At 38.1% G+C, this 10,416-nt stretch overlaps 1 long non-coding RNA gene across 1 annotated transcript; it reads left to right on the top strand.

The window, feature by feature from the left end:
• The first annotated feature begins 835 nt into the window (after positions 1-835).
• Positions 836-9,158, top strand: LOC115301781. The gene is made up of 3 exons (XR_003913285.1): positions 836-854; positions 6,662-6,730; positions 9,137-9,158. It is a non-coding gene; the product is annotated as an uncharacterized LOC115301781 (long non-coding RNA).
• The last annotated feature ends 1,258 nt before the right edge of the window (positions 9,159-10,416 follow it).

The following is a 10,416-nucleotide window of genomic DNA, read 5'->3' on the forward strand; positions in this document are numbered from 1 at the left end:
AAGTACTAAACATAATTACACTGAACTAGACTTAGCCTATGTTTCCTTTTTTTGGTTCTAAATGGAAATGAATGCTTCAGGAATCTTTTCTTTTTTTCCTGTTCCACTCTGGACCACTCTGGTTCTCTCTGGGCTAAATTTCTCCTGCAATCAAAAGAAACAAACAAACAAACAAAAACATACAGCATGTTCTATAGAGCAAAGGGTTAAGTATCACAGATAGAACTAATGACCGTATTAATTTACTGTATGTAAAAAGTATGTAAGTCTTTTGACAAGACGTTTAAGTGGAATCCCACCAGTGTGCTAAAAGGAGAAATATACTGAATTAACAAAACCATTATTAAGAAGAAAAGAGCAGTAGTGAATGATAGTCCTGACTCCCTCATTTCCAGGAAGAAAAATGGACTAAACGTTCCTGAACAAGATCTGATTGACTATGCCACTGAATTAAGGGAGAGAGCCAACAGAACCCCACTAATATGCTAGTCACCCCATTGTGGCGTTTTTTCTCCTGTGACTTCAAGGACTGACATGCACTGACATGAAATTAAAATCTCCTAAACATGGCCACATCCTCCAACACATGACTCTGCTAGAATAGTGAACTTGAAACTCATCCACTTATTCTTGATTTCCTGGAAAACAATGATGATTTTTATGAATTTATCTGTGCCTCAATTTCCTTAATTATAAATGGAGGGTAATAACAGTGACCACCCTACAGAGTTGTCGCAAAACTAAATGTAAAGCTTATAGAAGAGGGCTCGGCATATAGAAAGTATGACATGTATGTGAGATCACAGTGATAATGATGTTGACAACTGTTGGGAGCCATCTCTGAAGTAAGGCAGGTTTGTTATCAGAAATCATTGTCTAAGGCAATTGCCACTTCTGTGCTTGCCCCATATATTTTTTCAATAAATAAAGCTGACTCTCGGGTCAAGAGAGAGATGCCTGCCTAGTGAGCAGATACGCCTGCCTGGTGATCAGAAAGAAAGCCAAGGCTCTCTCACTCTCTTTCACCAACACTGTTCATCCTTCAGGGAGCCCTGGACCTGCTGGAGCTGGACTCTGGTAGAGCCCTGCATTGGGCTCTGTACTGACAGCTCAGAGCCTGGAGCCTGCTTCAGATTCTGTCTTCTTCTCTCTGCCCCTCCCCCCCCCTCTCTCTCTCTCTCTCTCTCTCTCAAAAATAAATAAACATTTAAAAATTATTTTTTTCTAAAACAACCTGAAAGAAATTATAATATTTTAGAATGTAGAAAGAACAGCATAAATTTGAGATAGAAAATTCAGAGATAAAAGGAAATTGGATAAGAGAAAAATCTGAGAAGAAGCTAGCCAAATGAAAAAACTAATTAGAAAAAAAAACAAGGGGCGCCTGGGTGGCTCAGTCAGTTAAGCCTCTGACTTCGGCTCAGGTCAGATCTCGTGTTTGTGGGTTCGAGCCCCGCATCAGGCTCTGTGCTGACAGCTAGCTCAGAGCCTGGAGCCTGCTTCTAGTTCTGTGTCTTCTTCTCTCTCTGCCCCTCCCCCTCTCATGCTCTGTCTTTCTCTGTATCAAAAATAAATAAAACATTAAAAAAAAAAAAGAAAAAAAACAAGTCTTTCTAGAATTAAAGACTAAATTAGAAGGAGTTACAGATAATAGCATGGATAATACTTTAAGACAAATAGATAATGGAAAAGAGAAAAACAAAAATGAAACATTTGAAAAGCAAAAAAGGATTTCAGAAAAAGTTACAGATACATAATGTAGACAAAATGCAATATATGTAAGTTTCCCAAAAGGAAAGCAAAGCAATGTGACAAAAGATACTAAAAAATATATTTCAAGAATAGTTTTATGGAATTAAAGTTGTCTTGAAATGACACTGTATATAATTATGGGAAAATTATCCCAGAATCACTAACCGTGAGATATATGCTGGTAAAACTATTGGACTAATAAGAGTAAGAACAAACTTTTTGAGTTTTTACACTTGTTCAGGTCACTTAGGGAGGGGGAAAAGCCATAGTTAAAACAACATTTTTAAAAGTTTATTTATTTACTTGTTTTTAAATATTTATTTACTTTGAGAGAGAGAGAGAGAGAGAGAGAGAGAGAGAATCCCAAGCAAGATCTGTGCTCACAGCACAGAGGTTGATAAGAGGCTCGATTTCACCAACCATGACATCATGACCTCAGCAAAATCAAGAGTCAGACCCTTAACTGAGACACCAAGGTGCCCTCAAACAGCATTTTTATAGCAATATTTTATGCCAAAATAGGAACATTTACTATACTCAAAGAAAGAAATGTGTAAGCTAAGATTTTTATATTCTGCCAAACAAACTGTCAAGCCTAAATGCCATAGATACTCTTATAAACAAGAATTGTTTCCAACATCTTTCCTGAGAAATCTGACGATTAAAGTGACTGGTGAGCATGAGCACTAAAAGACTGATAAGCATCAAATACATTTTCTTACACAACTGAGAATAAATGATGACTTAAGGGGAAGCAATATAGTTATATGATGATGATGCTCTAGCAACATAGATATGGCATAACTCTAAGAATGGTGGGAAAGGAACAGGGTACATGTGTAAAATATAGTGTCAACTCACTGAAGGACTTGTTGGTATTAAGATGAAGCAATATGGCATTTCAAATTGAATGTGAGGGGAGAGGGAGGGAAGGAGAGACAAAAGGCAACTAGCTATATTATTCATAGTCGGGACTAATGAGGGGGCACCTGGGTGACCCAGTTGGTTAAGCATCTGACTTTGGCTAAAGTCATGATCTCACAGTTTGTGGGTTTGAGCCCTGTGTTGGGCTCTGTGCTGACAGCTCAGAGCCCAGAGCCTGCATCAGATTCTGTGTCTCCCTCTCTCTGCCCCTCCCCTACTTGCACTCTGTCTCTCTCTCTTTCTCAAAAAACAAATAAGCATTAAACATTTTTAAAAAATAAGTGACTAGTGAAATTATATATATTTTTATGCATTACCTTGAATTTTCTTCATCTAACTAGACACTTAGAGCAGCAGAAGAGAGAGAGAGATCTGCCCTGGAAGATCAGTTACATCTTTTCTCTCAATCTTATAGGAACATAGACATTCCTCTGATCCTTAGTTTTGTTGGTTAGTTTGGTTAGTGTGGTACAAGGAATAATGTCCCTTCCCCTTCAAGTTGTCTATGTCCTACTCCCTGGTATCTGTGAACACGTTAGGCGACATGGCAAGGGGGAATTAAAGTTGAAGATGGAATTAAAGTTGTTCATCACCTGCCCTTAAAAGAGGAAGAATTCCCTGGATTCGCGAAATGCACCCAATGGAATTGCAGGGGTTCCTGAAAGGTGATGATGGAGGCATAAGACATTCAGAGTGGTAGCAGCCAGATAAATTTGGCCTGATCTTGCTGGCTTTGAAGATGGAAGAAGATGGACTTCAGCTAAGAAATGTGGGCAGCTTCTAGAAACTGGAAAGGGGAAGGAAATGGATTCTCCAGAAAGAACTACAGCCATGCTAACATCTGATTTTAGCCCAGGGACACCCATTTTGGATTTCTTAACTACAGAACTATAGCTTAATGAATTTGTTTTAAGCCACTGCATGTGTAGTAATTTGTTATAGCAGCCATAGAAAATTAACACAGTTTATATATAAATTCATATTCATAGAGTTTATGTTGGATATTGTGATTAGTGTTCACAGTCTATTCTACCTTCCTTGTATTGCATATCAATATCTAACTTTTTTGGCTCCAGTCCTATAACCAACAAACCATATAATCACTTTATACCATAACCCCATACACACACTCACACACACCCCTCAAAATAAATGGCACTGTAAACCAATCCTTCTTTAGTTTATAAGGTATATTCTACTCTGTTCCATTTCATTAAAATTAAATTGATTTCACAGCCATTAAATAAATTGATCTTATCACTCACAAGTAATTTGCAACATAGAATTTGGAAAAGTGCTCTTTTAATATCCTTCCTGCCTGGTAAAACTATACTAGAATGCTAAAAGTTTCATTTCCTGCACTCCTTTGATAAAGGTCCAGATGTGATTAGATTTGGCCAAACAAATGCCCTTGCATGAAATTAGAGACCACATTTCCACTCCTCTCACTGCTGCTATTATTTCTTTTTGAAAACAGAGTGGAGACATTGAGCTTCTCCATAGTGGAATTCTTGTGTCTGATCACAGCTTTGTAGATGTTAAGAGGTAGAACTTGGAGCAGAGAAAAGATAGTGTGTTCCTAAAGACAAACGTTCCAGTGGCAGCTTCATGATTGCCTTATTTGCTGATTTTGGGAAAGGAAGCTGTTCCCATGGCAGGTCAGCTCTGAAGTGATTTGATGGGAGCCATTCCCCAAAGCCCAACTTAGAACCTGTTCCTCTAGCTCGACCAGCGATTTCATAAGCACCCAAATCTCACTCTCTTTTGAAAAACATTTTCTTTTGAAAACAATTTCTGGTTTTTGCAGATCAACACTGACCAGGACAGTGGGTATTGTATTATAACTCTTCAGGTATAGTCAGTGAGAAGACCCCTTTTAAAAGACATGGGCAAATCACATCTATGGATCTTGGAAGGGACTGTGCCTGAGGGTAATCATGAGGTATAGTCATATCAGAGATGAAGAATCTTCCTATTTTAAGCAGTTCTGACTTTGAGGGACTATAGAGTTTTTGGAGGTGACAATGAACTCTTGATGATCTTCATTCCTTTGTTGAGTACCTAAAATTGTGACTGTGAGTAGATCCCATTAAAAAACAATGTACTTTGGGGCACATGGTTGGCTCAGTTGGTTGAGTGTCTGACTCTTAATTTTGGCTCAGGTCATAATCCCAGTGTCCATGGGATTAAGCCCCATGTCAGTGTCCATGCTGAACATGGTAGAGCCTGCTTAAGATTCTCTGTCTCTGTCTCTGTCTGTCTGTCTGTCTTTCTCTCAGTCTCCCTCTGCCCTCCTCCCCTGCTTGTGCTCTCTCTCTTTCTCTAAAAAAAAAAAAAAAAGAGTGACTTTGTATGATATGTTTGAATATAGTTGGGATATGTATTTTCAATTTCGAGTGATTTTCTTTGCATTCTTTAGTCTTTGTGAACTCTAAGGAACAAAGGGTTTTATTTTTTTAATATTTGTTTATTTTTTAGAAAAATAGAGAAATGGGGGAAGGGAGAAAATAAGGGGGGGGAGGGGAAGAGAGAGACGGGGAGACAGAGGATCTGAAGCAGGCTCCAGGCTCTGTGCTGACAGCAGAGAGCCCGATGCGGTGTTCTAACTCATGAACTGTGAGATCCTGACCTGAGCTGCAGTCAGACGCTTAGCTGAGCCAGCCAGGTGCTCTAGAACAAAGGGTTTTAAGAGCACAGGTTGATTTTATGTGTAAGCATACATATATATGAAAAATATTTAACTACTGGTGTGACCCAGTCACTGGCAGATTGGAACATGGAGGATGAACGCTAGCCATAAACATCCCAGGCAGCCCAGGTGGTGCCCCACAGGCTGACCATCAGCCTTGTTTACTAATGATACATTGTTTGTCCAGAAAGAATTAGGTTTATTTACAAACTTTCAAAAAGATAAAATGAAAGTAGAAAAACAAAACAAAACAAAATGACTAAAGAGAAAAAGAAAGTAAAAAGGACAAGATGAAGCCAGGGGAGAAATGGATACATAGCATGCATGTCATAGGATCTTGGGCACTTTTTCAAGGACAGGAGGAAAACGAGGGTGACTTTCATCACACTCCACCAGGGGGCAATGAACCTGTGACAGTTTAGCTCTTTTTGTAGCATTTGAGGTCATTCACTTTCTTCTTAATGCAGATTGACCATCTATATGTTAACCACAGGTTAGTTAAATAAATGCTTTCAATCTTTAGGAAAAATTCACAGCAGTTTTCATTTCCTGATACAAAAAATTCCCCTGAGCCCTCTCTTTTTCCAAAGGGCAGAGGGAAGAATAAATGAGAAATGGCTCCTCTAAATAGAAAGAGCATGTCTGAGTTCAACTTCATTGTGGCAGATTGGATCTGAGTCACGGTGACCACTTTGGCATCTTGCAATTTATTGATAAAAGTAGGGTCTGATTTTCAGCTTCATTCTCTTAATTCTACAGTCAACCTCTGATAATCATCAGGCTAACCATTTCGTGTACCCTTTTTCTTACTGGCCTTGTATACAGATTTGCTTTGTGGAATTGTATTTAGCCTCTATCTTTTTTGAAATACTCAGGGGGAAAATACTAAACACTGGATACAGTTAGTGCCTCTAAATCAAGCACTATGAACAATGCTTATAGGAGTTGATGTATGAGGAGCAGTGCTGGCCTGTAGCAAGTCCAAATGCTAATTGTTATTATGCTGTTCAAAAGTAACTGTTAGAAATACTTCTCATTACCCATAGTCTTCACATTCAGGGGCCAAGTGGTTAAAGAGATAGGCTTACCGACAATCCCAGCAAAGCCATTAAAGCTGTTTTTGCTCTTCAAACAAATGTCAAAAGCCAGCAAGACTTTAGTCTGTTCACTGCTAATCTCCCCAGTCGTTGAAACAAGAGACCCTGCATCGCTTTAGGGTTTAAATCTGAAACCAGAGATTAATGCCAAATGCCTTTATTCTTTTCTTTCTTTCTTTCTTTCTTTTTTTTAAACCAGGTATTTTCCTCATGCTAAATCATCAGCCCTGTGGATGCCAGAAAGTCATAGCAATTAAAATACAGAAAGGTATGTTTAGAAGTCTTTCAAATAGTCTTCATGGTAAATGTTGACAATCATTTAAACCAAGTGAAATTGATATCCATAAATCTTTCTTTTTTACTAATGATAATAATACTAAGTAGGAGCAAACAACAGCCAACATTTATTAGACCTTAATTATGTGTCAGATGCTGTGCAAAGTACATGAAGTCTGTTGCATGTTGTAAACCTCACAACTACCTTATGAATTAAGTACAGATCTTAGAGGTGATGAAACTGGATACAAAGAGGTTAAATAACTTGCTAGATGTCTTAGGTTATGGTGTGGAGTAGAGTGGATTTCACATCCAGGCCATCTGACTCTAGAGTCCCTTATCATTTCTCTAAGTCCTACCCTCATATAACCATTCATAGAGCTGAACAAACATGAATCAAGCAGCTTCCCACTGTGGCTTCTGGGCTAATTCAGTGGTTAATGATCATTGGGTCTTGTATGAAATCTGTTTACTGTATTCAGAGTAGCTGGTAGGGTAACCTAAAAAGTCCATGGATATGGAAGAATCACAACAAATGATAAAACATTCAGATTCTTCTGGTGTGCTTAATGGCAGCTTTTATGCTAACTAGATTATTCAGGGGTTACATTAGATTTTAAAATAAATCTTTGATTAATTAAAGTAATATCAAAATGTAATTTTTTCTTAAATGTTTCAATGTAACTGAAAATATTCTGATTCTAAATATAAATCTAGGGATTTTTAGAAGTTACTTTTAAAAAGGTTGTACAATTTCTTTCATGACTTGTAGATTTAAACTGCTCTAAACATTTAAAAATATTACTCTTTTATAAGAATCCAGACAAAGCTTTACTTCAAGTTCTCAAATAACTCTCATAGTCTAGCCAAGATATGGAAGCAAACCAAGTGTCCATCAGTAGATAAATGGATAGCCACCAAGTAGAGAGCATATTGAGAGGTTTCTGGGAACACTAAGTGACCAATGAATGCTATATTTGGGAACAGCAGCAGTTGGGAAAATCAGATGGTATCAGATATATATATCAGAGACATATATCTGTATATGTATGTGTGTGTGTGTGTGTGTGTGTGTGTGTGTGTAGGCCCTTATTACTTAAACAACACTAACTTTCTGTCAGCCCTACTATGAGTAGTTCTCAATGGAAAAGGCACGTTATCCCCAGTTATCTGTCTACATGTGTGTGTGGTGGGGAGAGGTGTGGGAACATAAAGATAGTTGGGATTAGTAGATTTTCATGGAACATAAAGAATAACAACTTCCTGCCTTGACATCCAAATGTGGTTGTAAGCCCAGAACCTCTGAGTAGATACATTAGACTTCTAGAGACAAATAAAAACAAAAACAAAAACCAGAAACAAACAAAAACAAAATAAAACAAACTACAAATTTATGTGAGAAAAGTCTAGAGACTGGGCCAACTCAAGATTCAGAGGAAGTAAGTCAATGCCAATTGGTTTGCTTTATCACCTCTTCTTCTTTACAATACTTCTGTAGGTAGGTATTATTGTGCAAATAAGAACATTGAGACTCAGATACATCAATTAATGTATCTAGGATTTCACAGAAAGCAAATCAGAAACTCAGCCCAGGTTCCCTGCCTTCAAATTCAGTGTTTACCCTCTGCCAAGATCTCACATTTTCTGGCAAGCAAGCACCAGGAAAGAGAATTTCATGTTACTTAGCTACATACAATTTGGAGATGGTGCTTTGAGCCCCAGCAGGACATATGGTTATATCCGCAGGGGAATTGGCCTTCTGGGGTTCTCTGTTGTGTTCATGGATAAAACATTTTTTATTTTGGGCAAGTCACTCTGAGCCTCATTTCCTCCTACAAATGGAGATAAATTCTATTTTACATTTATTTATTTATTTTCTATCTTCCTCATGAGAGTGTAATACCTATGAGAATAGAGACATTGGCCTCTCCTCTTCTCATAGCTCTGAAGAGAAACAGTAAGTATTTGGTGAGTATGTGATATCAATGACTATACCCTCTACTTGCCACCTGTGTTAGTTTCCTAGCCCTGCTGTAACTAAGTAAGCGCTACAGACTGGGAGGCTTAAAACAACAGAAATCTATTTGTCTCCCAGTTCTGGAGGCAAGAAGTGTGCGATACAGGCGCCGGCGGTGTTGATTCCTTCTGAGAGCTGTGAAGGAGAATGTCCCATGAAATCTTTTCTAGTTTGCTGGCCAGGTTTGGTGTTCTTTGACTTCTGTTACATCACCAGATTTCTGCCCTCCTCTTGAGATGGTGCTCTCCTTGTGTGCATGTTTGTATCTCTATTTCTCCTTTTCATAAGGACCCCGTTGGATTAGGGCTCCTCCCCTCCCCCCCCCACTCCAGAGTGACCTCATCTTAACTAATTACATATGCAAAAACCCTCTTTCCAAAGGTCACCTTCTGATGTATTGGGGGTTTAGGACTTCAACATATGAATTGGGGTAAGTGGACACAATTCAACCCATAATAGCACCTAAACATACTATTAAATAAAACAGTTTTTCTCCTTGAGGAGCTCATAAATATGAGCTACGAAGCAATTTCAGGAGATGTTTATAGGTTTTAAGCAACAATTTTTTTCCATAATAAATTAAGGAACTTTTGAGTGAAGCTATTTAAAGAGTTTATTTATTTCAGGATTTCTCAAGAAGGCTTTACAATGTGAATATATGTTGTATAACACCCTTTTCATGGAGGATCTCACATGATTGTTTTTCTACAGAATCAATTTTGGGAAATGCTGGCAGGGTTTAAAAACACTCCTTTGAGAGTTAGAAAGCTGATCTTGAAAAATATTTGATGTTGGCTCCTCTGCTTTATTTATAAAATGCACCAACCATCTGCAGAAACTTCTATTGAGGGTTGTTGCAAGGATCAGATAAGATCAGGCTTGTAAAAATGTTTAAAATTAGTAAAGGATTATAGATATTTAACGCATTGCACTTAAATCCTAATAAGGAAGGTACCACTTGAATCAGGTGGATAAAGATACTAGTTTTAGTGTCTACATTTAGAAACTGGTATAGTGAACAAAAGATGTCTCTTTATTTGGAATAAAAATATAGCTTTTCTACCCCTTTGTTCATCTGCTGTATTTTGCTTTCTTGTGATGCTGCCCACAGCAGGGACTGACATAGTTGCTATGTTGACTCCACAGCCCATCCAGCCATTACTGTGGTGTAGACAGTTGGTAAAGGACCCCTGACTTCTGCAGTGAGGGACAGGGTGCAAGGGGGAGAAACAGCTATATATCTTGCTTTGGGGAGGTTGGCACCTTATTTATCTCAAAGCCATGTTCTAATCTGCCACTCTTTTCTACTTACTTCCCAGGAAGTTGGCAACTATGCATGAAGAGTACCCAGATATCTAGGAGCTTGGAGAAAACTGTTTTTTTTTACTGTGGTATCATGAGTGAAATAAAAACATATGTGTTTCCAGTTGTTAATTCTGCCTGACTGGAACACAGAGTTTTGAACCCATTTGTTTTTTAGGCTTAAGATGAGAAGGCAGTGGCAGATAATGAAAAGTATATCAATACCTACTTTTAGAAAAGGCATTGTTGGGTTAAAAATGAAATTCAGGCATGGGAGTGAATGCTCGTCAGTCTGTTCCCTTGACAAAGGCTAAATGCATCTAATTCAAACTGGTACAATTTTGGTAATAACCATGGTT

Source organism: Suricata suricatta, chromosome 9 (assembly GCF_006229205.1).
Source record: "Suricata suricatta isolate VVHF042 chromosome 9, meerkat_22Aug2017_6uvM2_HiC, whole genome shotgun sequence".
NCBI lineage: Eukaryota > Metazoa > Chordata > Mammalia > Carnivora > Herpestidae > Suricata > Suricata suricatta.